At 42.7% G+C, this 15,952-nt stretch overlaps 1 protein-coding gene across 5 annotated transcripts in view; it reads right to left on the reverse strand.

Annotated features, from left to right (window-relative positions):
* The window catches only part of LOC132827185 (oxysterol-binding protein 2-like), a 345,989-nt gene that overhangs the window by 76,997 nt on the left and 253,040 nt on the right, over positions 1-15,952 (reverse strand). The gene's annotated exons all lie outside the window — the stretch shown is intronic.

Raw genomic sequence — 15,952 nt, forward strand, 5'->3', positions numbered from 1 at the left:
CTCAGGGAGAAACTGAGTGCCAGCATTGCTTACATTTATAGTACGGTTGAATCAGAAGCAGGGTATAACCAATCATCCCCCAGTGCAAAAAATTCTCTCATTCCTGGATAGCCACATTGCTCAGCCAAACGTTGCTCCCATTTTCAAATAAGTTGCTTCCGTAACTGCTACCTCACAGCACTAGGGACTCGGGTTCAATTCCAGCCTCAGGCAACTATCTGTGTGGAGTCTGCACATTCTCCCTGTGCCTGCGTGAGTTTCCTCCAGGTGCTCCAGTTTCCTCCCACAGTCCAAAGATGTGCGGATTAGGTGAATTGACCGTGCTAAATTGCCTATTGTGTTCGGAGATGTGTAGGCTAGGTGCATTAGTTAGGGGAATGGGTCTGGGTAGGATGCTTTCCAGAGGGTCGGTGTGGAATTGTTAGGCCGAAGGGCATATTTCCACACCGTGGAGATTCTACACTTCCGTGATATGAGGGGCACATCCATTTTATGAGGGATCAGAACTGGGGAGGAGCCTGCTACTTCTTAATAGATGCCCTCGTCCAATGGTGAAAGGTTATATTCAGGCACACTCCAGTATTTATTTGTGACTTTTTATCTATGAGGTAACCGGCTCAAGTCTTGACTGGTTATTATCAGGAAGGTATCACAGACTAAACCCATTTCCTTCCGAGTCCCAAAGAAGAGTCACATCGTATTCAAAACGTTAGCTCAGCTTTTCTTTGTCCGCAGACGTTGCCAACCTGCTGAGTTTTTCCAGCACTTTGTTTACATTACCAATTCTGCCCTTCCAAACACATTCCAAACAAAAGTGCTCTGATAACTTCAGTGGTGGGGACACATCTAGAACAATTACAGGTCATTCTGCTGTAACACATGTTTTGTTCACGTGAATTCGCTATAACGTGATTGACGAATTAGGGACACTGTTTCTAAAGAGTGAACTTTTAAAGTTTGATTACATCACCAACACTTTATGCACGGTTTCTAAAGCGAGATTTTTCTATAATACAGGATTGCACAAGAGCACACAACCATCTCATTACAGAAGAACTACCTGTATTCAAGACAGAATTAGTAGCACATGGAAAAAGGTGGGTTGATTAGGAAGAGTCAGCATGGGTGTCTAAAGGGGAAATCGTGTATACTAACTTGGAGTATACTTTTTAAGAGGTAACAGAAAGGCTTGATGAGGGTAATATGTTGATCTGGTGCACATGGATTTCCAGAAGGCTTGAGAGGAAAGAAACAAGTTATGAAATACAAAGGACAATAGAATGTGCATATAAAATTGGCTGAGTGATAGGAAACAGAGCAATGGTCAATTGGATAGTTTTCTGGCTAGAGACTGGTATGTACTGGAGGGTCTCCCTTGCATTGGTATTGGGACCCTTGCTTTTCCCGTTATAGATCTTAGTCTGCAAGGGGAAATTTCAGAGTTCGCAGAAGAACTGTAAACTGTGAGGACAGTGCAGAACTTCAAAATAAGACAACACGTCAGACATGTTGATATGGAAGATTCACCATCACAATAGCATGAAATAGACTAGATAGAAGTCTGGAATGGAATCCTAGAAGGGTAGGGGGTAGGAGTAGCTGTAGCCAAGGTGGCTGATGAAGTCAGTGGGCTTATAATCAAAATTAGTTGATAGCCTGGTGACAGACAGAGAAATGAACAAAAAGGAGGAATGATGCATCATGTGAAACTGACAGTAGGATCTAAATTGGAAGACAGGTTTCTGAAGCTTTCCAAATCAGGGTGAGAGCAGCATCAATATAGTCATTACTGTCCCAGGCCCATGAAGACAGGCCCAAGCAGCACCCCCCTCAAATCCATTATCTCACTCCACCCTCCTCAGACTGCACAGGAATGAGGAGTGTTTCACACATTCCAGGACCCATTTGTGGAACACCTTTTATGTAAAGGAAATGAGAGGAGTGAAAAGAAAAACTGTTCAGTGAGGGACCAAGTTTGATCAGGTCGAGGTTGAGGGAAATTGTTTGAGCATCCACTCAAGGGCACTATGTTGAGGTCGTACAAGACATTGGTGAGGCTTCTTCTGGAATACTGTGTCCTGGTCTGCTCTCCCTGTTAGAAGAAAGACATTATTAAGCTGGAGAGGATTCGGCAGAGATTTACCAGGATGTTGTCAGGAATGGAGGGCTTGAGTTATAAAGGAAAGGCTGGGACCTTTCATAAGTTTATAAAACCATGAGGGGTATAGGTAAGATGAGCAGCAGGTGTCATTTCCCTAGGATAGGGAATTTCAAGACTAGGGGACATATTTTTAAGATGAGAAGCGAAAGATATAAAAACTAACATGAGGGACACTTTTTTTTAAAAACACAGAGTGGTTCATGTGTGGAAGTAACTTCCAGAGTAGTAGGTATAGGTACAGTTACAATGTTTAAAAAGACATTTAGGTAAGTGCATGAATAAGAAATGCTTGGAGGGATATGGGCGAAGTGCAGGTAGGTGGGACTAGTTTAGTTTGGGATAATGGTTGGTATGAACTGTTTGGGCTGAAGAGTCATGCAGCATATAAACAGACCCGAAGAGATGGAGATCCCTCTCACCATCCTGGTGAGGACGGGAAGTTCAGTGATTGAACATCCATGGCAAAGAGAAGTTGGTTTGGGCCAGAAAATTGGAAACTTTAAAGTGATGGAGGGCATCAGAAGATTTGCAGACATTGGCCGGGGGAGATTGGGCGTGGGTAAGAACAAAAATAAAGCCAAGGTGGAAAGAAACCAGCTCAGGAGGTATATGCACAGACTTAAATGACGGTCTGGGGGGGCAGTCCTGCTTATGGACCTTGGCAAGAAAGTAGAAGGGAGTTCTATGGGGCTGGTGGTCTACGAAATGGGAAGCAGTGAAGGGGTGAGTCAGTGACTGTTCTGGAACAAATGGATTGAAATTCGCTGCTGGGGTCATGGTCTGTTGGACTAGGAGCCTGTTGGACAGTTGCTGTTCAACACCTGCAAGGTAGAGGTTAATTTGCCAGATATCCACTTGTCAGCAGGTCTGATAACAAGGTGGGGGTTAGATCCTAGAGATCAGAGTGCAGCAAGTTCAGAAAGTAATGAGTAAGAATGAGTGAGGAGAGTAGAGACATTTGGGGGGTGGGGGTATGGATGCTTTTCCTTTCCTTGGGTTTTCTTTACTTTATGTTTTCAGTCAGGAGCACATTCAGTCTGGGTACATGTGCTGCTTTGCCTCTTCTCCTGTCCCATCACCATTCCCTTTAGTTCTAAAGGACTAACACTTCTTTCATTCATCCTCTCCAATCTTCCACCTACTACAGATCTCCCCTTGCTGAAATGCGAACATCCCTAGATTTTCCTCGAGCTGACCTACAATGTGAAATCTCGTCCTCTCTCCACAGATAGTGCCTGAGCTGTAGAGTACTTCCAACATTTCTGGCTTTACCTTAGATTCCCAGCATCCACGGTATTCTGATATTTGATTTCTGCTGATTCTTTCACAGATCAGATCTTTTATTTCCACTGAACACACCGTGGGAATCACAGATTAGTTACATTCTAATAATAGCATGCAAATTCATCTGACATAACCACGTATATCAAATCATAATATTCGCTGAAGCTCTGTCTAATCAAGCACACTTGTATTACTGCAGCCTAAATGTCATAAAAGAATGGAAATATGACATAGATAGATATTACAGCTGAATCGAGCTGTTTCATTGCTTCCAAAGCTGAAGTGATTTATGTACGTCATCTGGAAGCACAGAATAATGGACAACAGACTGTGAACTAGTTTGTCATTGATTCTAACAGGTAATATATTGTTTCTGTTCCAAAAATAGATTTTTTAAGAGGCTTGGAGTTAGGTGAGAAGTAAATGAGGACAGTGATAAGAGCTTGTAGGAAAATGGGATTATGATATTTAACACCAGGGATTGTATTCGAACTGGACATGGGAACATTTACAACTCCCTATAAATTATCTTATTCATCACTGCTTCCTTTACTCTGCACCCATCATCCCTCAACACTCACTTGCGTGCCAGCCCTCAATGACCACCCCAACCCCTGTCACACTCTGACACAACCCAGGCTGAACCAACACCCAGCATATTATGTGCCCCATCACTCCTCCTGCCACATCACTGCCCATCATTCCCTGTATCTGATGCTCCCTGCACAGTCACTCCCAGTGCACCATCAATGCCCTTCCCCTGATACCAAGCTACTCTCCCAACATATTCCCTGCAACCCCTTGACAGTCTGCATCCAGCCAAACCCTTCAACACTCTCTGTATCCAGTCAGTCAGTTAATCCCTGCACCCTGTCAATCTGGACACTTTCCATCAACCCTGGACATTCCTTGTGTATTGTCAGTACCTCAAATCTTCCTGCCCAGTCACTTCCTCTGACAGACTCCCTGCACCCAGTCACATTACTCCCCGTGCCGATATATTACCCCTAATAGCCTGTGTCCAAATCTCGACCCTTGATATGGATTCCCTGTGTCCAGCTATTCCCACCCTGACCGACTCCTACAACCACGATATCCCTCCATCCGACACTGTGCCTTGTTACTGAAATAACTCCATGAAAGCCGGCATCCAATCACCAAGTCGTTCTTTATTTATATGCATAGTACATGACACTGACCTAGGTAGCTCCGAGAGTAGGCAGAACCACTGACACTCCTGTTTTATTTAAACAAAATGTGCCCTCTTTACTTAAACTGGGGTCATCTGTCTTTATTTTGCAGTTTAGCCTACAGCCATTCTTAAGGGAAATCTACATCTTAAATTTAAAAATAAGTCAGATGTAAATAGTACAAAATTTCTCCTAAAAATTGTAACGCTGGTGTTCAAATGTTTCAATTTTAAACAAAGTATATTACTATAAAACAAAGGCTCAGAGTAAAGAACAAATTTTAAAAAATGAAATCAAGAGTTTATGGTACAGCAGAATATTTCTTCTAAACCTTGCAACACTCAGAGCACAAAGAGGTCATAGTGCTGTTGGGAAGAGGGGAGAATAATTTTTTAAAAAATACAGTCCAAAGCCCACAATGTATCTTTCAAACTCCTTTTAAATTTTTTTTTGTTGTTTTTGTTATTTAATCAAGTGATTGTCACAAAAAAAAGTCACAAAATTAAGGAATTTCTGGCCAAGTTTACACCAGAATATACTCCTCTATTTCCTTTCCCTGCCATGGTGTTAACGCCTGTAACGATGGAACCTCTAAACATTGTGGTTCTGACCACGGGCAAACCCACCTGGTGCGGATGGTGGAGCCCCTGGAGGTGCTGGTGCCAAACACTCCTGTTTATTTTTTTTCTTTTTTTCTTCTCTCTTTTCATTTCTTAATTAACTTCCGCACTACCGTCTAACTGCAGTAGTGCTTATTTTTCCTCAGTACCCATGGTGTGTGTGCACGCAAGTGAACACACCTGTTTATAGCTGCCAGTCACGACTCCCTCATTTGGACTAGATTAAACAGTCCCAATCAGGAACCTCATTATGAGACCCACCTGGCTGCCCTCGTTCCAATCACTATGAATACGCTCAACACATCCCTGCACTTCTTCACCCAAACATACCACCCTGGCTCCCCATCACTTCCTCATGCATTTCCTGCAACAAGTCCTACATTTGACACTCCCTGCACTATTCATTCAGCCTACCATCAAACACACTCCCTCTGCCAAACATACACTGGAGTTTGGAGAAAGTGAGGACTGCAGATCAAAGTCAAAAAGTGTGGTGCTGGAAAAGCACAGCAGGTCAGGCAGCATCCGAGGAGCAGGAGAATAGACGTTTCGAGCATAAGCTCTTCATCAGCTTGACATCATTCTACACATTGCCTATACAATTCAAGGAGTCCTCTTAACCACTTTAACCTGTTCCTTCAATTTTTGCATCTGCATCAAAACAGTAGGCACTGTGTTCGGAATTTGTTGAAGCAGTTTAAGGCTGTAGCTTACATGAGGGTCAGATTAATGAGATCAGTTTCAATTCGGTAGTCTTTCTCAAGACTCAATGTTACTGCAAACGGAATGTGCATGAAGCAATGATCACGTGCAATGTAGATGTAATGATTCGTTTTCAAATGCCAGACCACTGTGTGTTGAATGTGGTATTCTTATAGCCACTCATTAAATGAGCTTCTGCAGTTGGTATAATGCTCAGACACTGAATCCTACAAAAGACTCACAGTCGTGGCAATGGAAGACTCAATGTTGAGACAGCAACTGGAAAGTAAAGATGAGCCGGCACTAAAACTAAAGCAAAGGACTGCAGATGCTGGAAATCTGAAATGTTTCCATCTCATGGAAGGTCACCAACTTGAATCATAACATCTTGTTTCTCTGCACAGATGTTGATTGCTTTTGAGAGTCCTCCGTTCTAACCAAGCTAACAATCAGTTTCTAAATGTTAGGTACAATGTTAAGGTGGGAACTTGAACAGGACAACATTCAGGATTTCTTGGACAGCATCATTTATTTCATTCAAATTGAGAAAAAGTACTGCAAATGCTGAAAATCTGAAATAAGCTAAAGTAAAGTTTGCCTCATGTATTATTTAAATGGAGAAAAACTCAAAGATGCAACACAGGGTGGGGGGGGGGGGGGGGGGGTGGTGGCAGGGGGAGAGAGAACATGAGCATGAAACACAGAAAACACACGTGCGGCAATCAGGAAGGCTAATGGATTGTTGGCCCTGACTTCAAAATGGTTGGAATAGAAGAATAGACAAGTCTTACAGCAACTGTACAAGGTGCTGGTGAGACCATATCTGGAGTACTATGAACAGGTTTAGTCCCCCTTTTTAAGGGAAGATACTATTTTATTACAGGTAGTTTAGAGAAAGTTCACTGTGATGCTCCCATGTATGGAGCAATGGTTGTGTCAGAAAAGACTAAACCAGTTAGGACTCTACTCACTGGAGTTTAGAACAATGAGAGGTTCTTAAGGGGTTTGAAAGGGTAAATGCGAACAGGATGCTTTCTCCCATGGGAAAGTCTGGGACCAGAGGGATAGTCTCAGAATAAAGGGGTGCCAATTTAAGACTGAGATGAGGAGGAGGGATTTTTTCTCTCAAAAGGGTTGAGTGACTTTGGGACTCATTGTCACTAAGAGCTTGAAGAGTTGAAGACTCCTTACATATATTAAAGACTTATGGGGAAAATGCAGAAAGGTGGATATGAGGAATGTTGGATCAGCCATGATCTCATTGACTGGTAGAGTAGGCTTGAGGGGCCAAATGGCCTACTCCTTTTCCTATCTCTTATGCTCGTATGGTCTGATTGGTCTGAACCCCAAGCCTCAGCTGATGAATCCATACCCCTCCACATTGTGCAGCACTAGGAAGAAGAATTGAGGATGGCAAAGGCACATAATGTGCTCTGAATTGGGAACTCCAATGTCTAACACCAAGTGTGGCTCCCCAGCACCAGCACAAACAGAGTTTATTGAATCCTTGAAGACATCATTGCTGGAGATGGTAAGGGAACCACAAGATGGAAAAACATACTTGGCATCATCCTGATCAATCTGCCTGCTGCAGATGCATTTGTTCAGTAAGAGTGACCACTGCAGTCCTTGTGGAGATAAAATCCCACTATTGTCTTGAGAATACCTTCCATTATGTTGTGTAACATTATTGAGCAACTCAAGTCTGGGAATCCAGGTGCTCGGAGCCATCAGCAGTAGCTGAATTGTACTCTAGTACAACCTGTAACTACAGGCCACTTTTAGAACACTGCAGTCAATTGTGGTCTCGCCCCTGCTACAGGAAAGATGTTGTTAAACTTGAAAAGGTTCAGAAAAGATTTACAAGGATGTTGCCAGGTTTGGAGGATGAGCTATAGGGAGAGGCTGAATAGGATGTGGCTGTTTTCTCTAGAGCATCGGAGACCGAGGGGTGACCTTATAGAGGTTCATAAAATCATGAGGGTCACTGATAGGATAAATAGACAAAGTCTTTTCCCCAGGTGCAGGAGTCCAATACTAGACGGCATAGGTTTAAGGTGAGAGGGGAAAGATGTAAAAGGGTCCTGAGGGGCAAAGTTTTCATATAGAGGATGTATGGAAAGAGCTGCTAGAGCAAGTGGTGGAAGCTGGTACATTTACAACATTGAAAAGGCACCTGGATGGGTTGATGAATAGGAAGGGTTGAGAAGGATATAGGCCAAATGCTGGTAAATGGGACTAGATCAGTTTAGGATATCTGGTTGTCATGGAGGAGTTGGACCAAAGGGTCTGTGCCCATGCTGGATAACTTTAAAAACACAAACTGTTGGAGAAACTCAGCAGGTCTGTCAGCATCTGTACAGAGGAAACTCCAAACCCAATAAGACTCTTTCCCGTCTCAGAGCGTCTCAGAACTGACAGCCAGACTACTGCGACCCTTAGGACTCATAACAGCACACAAGCCAACTTCCACACTCAGACAACAACTCACTAGAACAAAGGACCCAATAGCCAGCACGAGCCAAACTAACGTAGTTTAAAAAATACCATGCAAGGACTGCACAAAACACTATGTAGGACAAACAGGAAGACAGCTAACAATCTGCATCCATGAACATCAGCTAGCCACAAAACGACACGACCAGCTATCCCTAGTAGCCATACACTCAGACAACCAGGAACATGAATTTGACTGGGAAAACACTACCATCATAGGACAAGCCAGACAGGGAACAGCCAGGGAATTCCTAGAGGCATGGCATTCATCCACAAACTCCATTAACAGACACATGGACCTGGACCCCATATACAAACCACTACAGCTGAAACTGACACCCGGAAATGGCAAGAACATCCATCAACAGACACATCGACCGGGACCCCACATACAAACTACTACAGCTGAAACTGACACCCGGAAGTGGCAAGAACAAACCACTATAAATATCGGAAGAAACATCAAAGCAGCGCTTCACAGGAGGCTCCAATACCACTGATGATGTTCCCTAGCCAGGGAACGAAACGTTTGCAGCAAAAACTTCCAGCTCGGCGAACAGAACCACAACAACGGACACCCGAGCTACATATCTTCAACCAGACTTTAAACTCTTTCCCAGAACTTCATGTTTTACAGATAATAATCCATTTCGTTTTCAATGTCTCCATTAGACAGCCTACACCATTCTTTCAGGCACTGCATTCCAGACTATAACCACTCACTGTCTGAAAACATTTGCCCTCATGAACACTGCTTTTTTTTTTGTCATTTACTGTAAGTCAATGATCTCTGGAAACTGGATCTGTGTTCTACATGATCTCCAAGACTGAGAAGTTATCTAATTAAAAGCTACAAAACACTTCAAAAGGGATAAACAGGGTAGATACAGGGAAGATGTTAGTCCTGGCTGCCGAGTCTAGAATCAGGGGGCACAGTTTCAAAATAAGGGGAGGCCACTTAGAACTGAGTGAAGGGAATTTTGTATTACTCAAAGTATTGCAAATCTTGGACTTCTTGACCTAAGATGACAGTGGAGGTTAAGCCACTGACTATGTTTAAAGCAGGGAATGATAGATTTCTAATTGTCAATAATGTAAAAGCATATGTGGATAAAATTGGAGATAAGAATGGAAACAGATGATCAACCGTGAATGTACTGAATGGTAGAGCACACACAATGGGCTGATTGGCCTATTGCTGTAATTATGTTCATAACTTCCTTGTACTTTCTGCACTTTTATTCATAAAGCTTAGGACACTGTATGCTTTATAAACCGCTCCCTCAATCTGTCCAGCCTCCAACAAGTTATGCACATATACATAGGCTGCTTTGCTCCTGTCCCACCTTTAGAATTCTTCTCTTTATTTTGTATGGTCCTTCTGTGACGTGGGAAAAAAAATCAAGTGGGGAGATAGGGAGCGGGAATGCACTAGAGGTCAGAATCATAGAAATGCAAAATTTACAGATCAAAATCGAAGTGGTTTAAGATCAAAATGAGATTGAGATTGAGTCCAATTTCTGGTCTAAACAGGACGGAGTTTTGGTTAATTAGGAAGGAAGTGGCTTGGGTGCAGCCGAGAAAAATCAAGCACTGGGTTTCAACTGCATTTTATTTTTCCCCCACACAATCTCTATCCCTACACAGCGCATATTATGATTGACATGAATAATTCTGAATCATGTAGGAAACTGCTGCACTTCCTTCCTCAGGAGCGCATTGTAGTAATATACTGCCTCAATTCTGCTGAGAGTTTTGGATCTAATCGTAAGACTGCTAGAAACGGTGGAATGGTAGATTTTTGTTTTACTGAGAACAATTGAGGGCATACTTAATTTGCTACCCATTATAAATGCCCCTTGATCATAGCTATCAATGACTTTGACAGATTGCATCAGTTCTGAGTATCAGCTGCAGTTTCCAATTTTACTTGGATTTCTACAGAGATTTTCATTCTTCAGAAAAGCAACACCAACCACACCTATAATTAAGAATGTACAATACCTAGGTAAACAATAATGACCTAGGAGATTATACAAATTAAGAGATCTCTGTTCTAAAGGCAAGATACTGCAGATGCTGGAAATCTGAAGTCAAGCCAGAAGAAGCTAGATATACTGTGGCAGAATCTGTGGATACAGAAAATAGGTTAACCTTTCTGGTCAATGGTTTCTAGTGAAAGGCCATCAGCCAGTGACAGTAACTCTGTTACAGCCTGATATCCTGTATATTTCCAACGTGATTTTAAATCCACGTTGCTTGAAGCCTATGAAGATTACAGGACATTTCATGTGCCAGCACGTATAATGCTGCTCAATTTGAAAAGTGGATTGAGTGGACACTTCTCAAACCACGACCGCAGTTTTGAACAACAATACAAAGCACACACCATGGGCAGACATTTATTGTGGGGAAACGGACTACAAGAATCAAATACAAAGTCAGTCTTGACGTATTAGAGGCATCAACTATTTTGACCAATTCAGTACAGAGTTAAGTACCTACTCTGTACGGAGCAATTTTGTTAGATTTCATGTATATTCAGGTCTTCCCACCATTTCAATCAGCTGCTCACACTTGGTTCAGTAATGAGGACGTCAACAGGGAGATGCTCGATGCAGCTGCTAATATTTAGATGCAAATACTAGATGAAGACTTCCTGGGATTTTGTGGTGCAAGAGTAGAGTCCCTATCTTTGATCCTGAGGCCTAGGTTCAAGTTCCATTTGCTTCAGAAGTGTGTGGTCAAAGATAGAGGGTGGTGATGGAGGATTGCTTTTCACAGACGGTGGAGGCCTGTGACCAGCAGTGTGCCTCAAGAATCGATGCTGGGTCCACTGCTTTTCATCATTTATATAAATGATTTGGATATGAACATAGTAAGCTTGCAGATGACACCAGAATTGGACGTGTAGTAGACAGCGAAGAAGGTTACCTCAGATTGCAATGGGATAGTGATCACATGGGCCAAGCAGTGGCAAATGGAGTTTAATTTAGACAAATGCGAGGTACTACAAATTGGATAGGCAAATCAGGGCTCACAGGTCCTGGGAGGTGTTACTGAACAGAAAGACCCTAGAATGCAGGTATAAAGTTCCTTGAAAGTGGAGTCTCAGGTAGATGGGATAGTGAAGAAGGCTTTAAGTTTGCTTCCTTTATTGGTCAGAGTATGGAGTACAGGAGTTGGGAGGTCATGTCACGGCTGTACAGGGCATTGGTTAGGCCACTTTTGGAATAGTGTGTGCAACTCTGGTCTCCCTTCTATAGAAAATATGTTGTGAAACTTGAAAGGGTTCAGAAAAGATCTACAAGGATATTGCCAGGGTTGGAGATTTTGAGCTAAAGGGAGAGGCTGAATAGGCTGGGGCTGTTTTCCCTGGAGCATTGGAGGCTGAGGGGTGACCTAATAGAGATTTATAAAATCATAAGGGGCATGATTAGATTACTTACAGTGTGAAAACAGGCCCTTCGGCCTAATAAGTCCACACCGACCCGCGAAGCGCACCCACGCAGACCCATTCCCTTACATTTACACCTGCGCCTAACACTACGGGCAATTTAGCATGGCCAATTCACCTAACCTGCATATTTTTGGACTGTGGGAGGAAACCGGAGCACCCGGAGGAAACCCACGCAGACACAGGGAGAATGTGCAAACTCCACACAGTCAGTTGCCTGAGGCGGGAATTGAACCCGGGTCTCTGGCGCTGTGAGGTAACAGTGCTAACCACTGTGCCACCGTGCCACCCACAAAGTCGGTTTAGAAGCCACAACACTGCGATGGCCAGGAATCGAACCCGGGTCAACTGCTTGGAAGGCAGCTGTGCTCACTACTATATCACCATCACCCTAAAAGCATTGTGGAGAATGTGGGCATGAATTGGGTAAAAGGACAAAGTCTTTTCCCCGAGTTGGGGCAAGTCCATAACCGGAGAGCATAGGTTTAGGGTGAGAGAGGAAAGATTTAAAAGGGACCTAAGGGGCGACGTTTTCAAATTAAGGATGGTGCATGTATGGAATGAGATGCCAGAGGAAGTGGTGAAGGCTAGTACAATTGCAGCATTTAAAAGTTATCGAGATGGGCATGTGTACAGGAAGGGTTTAGAGGGATATGGGCCAAGTTTGGCAAATGTGACAAGATTAGTTTAGGATAACTGGTTGGCATGGACTATTTGGACTGAAGGCTCTGTTTCCATGCTGCACATTTTTATAATGCCATACCTGGGCAGATTGGTTAAAATATCTGTGCAGAGAGCACCGTCAGTTTAGGAGAGGAGAGTTATTTTTAAAAAAAGTAAGATTTTCTGGGAGGCAGTGCATAGTAGATAATAAGATGATAACACATGGGAGTGGGAGTAAGGCCATTTGGCCCATTGAGTCCACTCCATCATTTGATCATGGCTGATGGGCATTTCAACTTCACTTCCTGCACTCTCCCCGTATCCCTTAATTCTTTGCAAGATCAAGAATTTATCAAACTCTACCCTGAAGACATTGAATATCCTGAATTCCACAGGCCGACTACTCTCTGGCTGAAGAAATTCCGTTCTAAATTGACCCGCTCTAATTCTAAGGCCTAATGTCACCTGGTTAGTAAAGTATAAAACCAGGCTAATACTATGGGAATATGGGTTCAAATCCCACAATGACAGATGGTGAAATTCAAATTCAATATGCAAAACTTCTGGAAATAGACACAGAGTTGAGCATTACAGGGGAGAAATGCTTATATCCCCTCACCAACTCCATTTTAATTTAGTCCCCTCCCTCATTCCCTATCTACTTTCCCTCACTTTTGTTGTCATTGCATTGCCTGGAGGGGCTTTGCATGTAACTGGTAATTGATTCAGACATTCAGGCGATTTACTGGTGATTAAAAAAAAGTGGCGTGTAAAAGAATCTATAGATATAAAAAAAAAACTAAAGATAGGAAAAGAAACAAAAAGTGAAGATATCTTTCTTTATACCTTCCATGCCTTAAGACAGGCAGGTGAATACCATGGGGTTGGGTTGCATTATTTCCCCACCTAACCCCATTTTAAATTAATCTCCTGCTCTCCTTCGCTACCCTTTCCATTTGTTATTGTAAAAGTAGTGCTTGTTTATTGTTTAAAGTGTAGACTTCCTGTGTTTTGTTGTTGAAAATATTGGCTGAAATCATTAAATCTGCACATTAGGGCATAGAGATGGCACCCAGTCCATCACTTTCATGCTGGCTCTTGGAAAGAACAATCTAATTGGTCCCAATGGTCAGCAGTTTCCACATGGCCAAATCATTATTCCCCATCAAGGTGTTATCCAACTCCCTTTTCAATACTATCAATGAATCTGTTTCCACCAATGCTTCCAGGAAGAGCAGACACAATTCTCCAATCACATGTCTGCTTCTTTTGCTGATTACCATAAACTGTACCACTACTTGTTGATTCTTTGACGTTTTAATCATCATTTCTTTGACCAGAAACAATCTCTCCTCAGTTACTCCATTAAAACTCTTCGTGATTTTGATAATCTCCACTGAATCCCTCGTTACCTCTGCATACTGAAAACAGCCTCAACATCTCTATTGGCTTCATACAAATGAAGTTTTTTCATTGTTGGTATCATTCTACTAAGTTTGCTCAGCAGCTTCTCCAAGGATTCTTTCTACACTGCAGTACTCTGCCTTTCTACAGTACAGTTGGTTCTGCTATAACATTTTTTCAATGTAAACTGGCTTTAATGCTATTGAAGAATTTAGACAGTATTTGCAGAATGTGAACTCCTCTTACCTGTATTGGCTATATTGCGACTCCATCCGCATTAGCTTAAGTGGTGTGGCTATCGCACAATTTTATTATAACACAAGACCGCACGAGAATGTGACAATCGCGTTATATCAGAACCAACTGTATGTAACACCTCCTCCCCACCCCATAGTACATAACCATGAAATCTTACAAGACAGAACTCTTGCCCTTTCGTTGCTCCCTCTTCACTGTCCAAATTCCGAAACAGCAAATTACGTATCTCTTTTTCAATTTAATCTTCTGTAGATGCTGTTCACAATACTCTCTCCTCTACACTGGTAAGACTGAAAAGACCAGGTGACTACTTTGTGAAAAATCTCCATTCTGTCTACTAGAATAACCCTGACCTTGCAGTCACTTTCCATTTCAATACACTATCTTCGCTCGGATGCTGGTTTTGCAGAACAAGCCTTTTGTGGCGTTCCAGTCAAGCCCAGTCCCAGCAATGGCACCTCATTCTCCACTCAGGCACTTCACAGTCTTCAGGATTTGACACCGAGTTTGGCATCTTCAGTCTAGAAATTCTGTTCTCCGTTTTGATTACATCCCCTTCCCCCCTCAGTGACTTGTCTTCGACAAAGAAAAAGGCATATTGCGGTTGAATTATTATTTTATTTGCAATTGCTGGAAATATCCTTTCAGAAGTTAGAAACTTGCAGGGAAAGGCAAGTTCAGTGATCAGTCTGGTTGACTGGGAGAGGCTCAACATTGTGAAAATTGCTGGGGAAAGGACAATAGCAGGTTTGCAATGCCATAAGCTGAATGGCCCCAGATTTCACATTCTCAGGCAAGCATTGCTAAAGTTTGCCTAAATTTTAATATTAAACAGGGAAATACAGCTCTTTGTTTTCATATCACTTTAGAGAGAGGCTTGTTGGTTTTTCTGTGGGGAGTTGGGATGGGTTAATGGGCACAACATTGACAAAAATGCACTCCCTCCACCACCGATGCTCAGCAGCAACAGTGCGTACTTTCCACAAGACGCTTATCAGAAATTCACCAGAGATCCTCAAACTGCATCTTCCAAACCCATGACTGCTTCCATCTTGAAGGATATGGGCAGTAGATACATGAAAACACCACCACCTGCAAATTCCCCTCCAAGCCACTCACCATCCTTATTTGGAAACATATCACCTTTTTTTCCAAAGTTAAAACTCACACAACACCAGGTTATAGTCCAACAGGTTTAATTGGAAGCACTAGCTTTCAGAGCGACGCTCCTTCATCAGGTGATTGTGGAGGGCTCGATCGTAACACAGAATTTACAGCAAAAATTTGCAGTGTGATGTAACTGAAATTATACATTGAAAAATTTTTCAATGTATAATTTTCAATTTTTCAATGTATAATTTCAGTTACATCACACTGCAAATGTTTGCTATAAATTCTGTGTTACGATCAAGCCCGCCACAATCACCTGATGGAGTGTCGCTCCGAAAGCTAGTGTGCTTCCAATTAAACCTGTTGGACTATAACCTGGTGTTGTGATTTTTAACTTTGTACACCCCAGTCCAATACCGGCATCTCCAAATCATGACCTTTTTTCCCCCACAGTCACTGGGTCAAAATCTTGACATTCCATCCCTCAGGGCATTGAGAGTCTACCTGTAGCAGTTCAGGAAGTCGGCTTACCATCACCTTCTAAAGGGCAACAAGAGAGGAGTAATAAATGCTGGCCAGCCAGGAACACCCTCATCCCGTGAGTGAA

The sequence above is a fragment of the Hemiscyllium ocellatum genome, chromosome 24 (genome assembly GCF_020745735.1).
Source record: "Hemiscyllium ocellatum isolate sHemOce1 chromosome 24, sHemOce1.pat.X.cur, whole genome shotgun sequence".
Lineage (NCBI taxonomy): Eukaryota > Metazoa > Chordata > Chondrichthyes > Orectolobiformes > Hemiscylliidae > Hemiscyllium > Hemiscyllium ocellatum.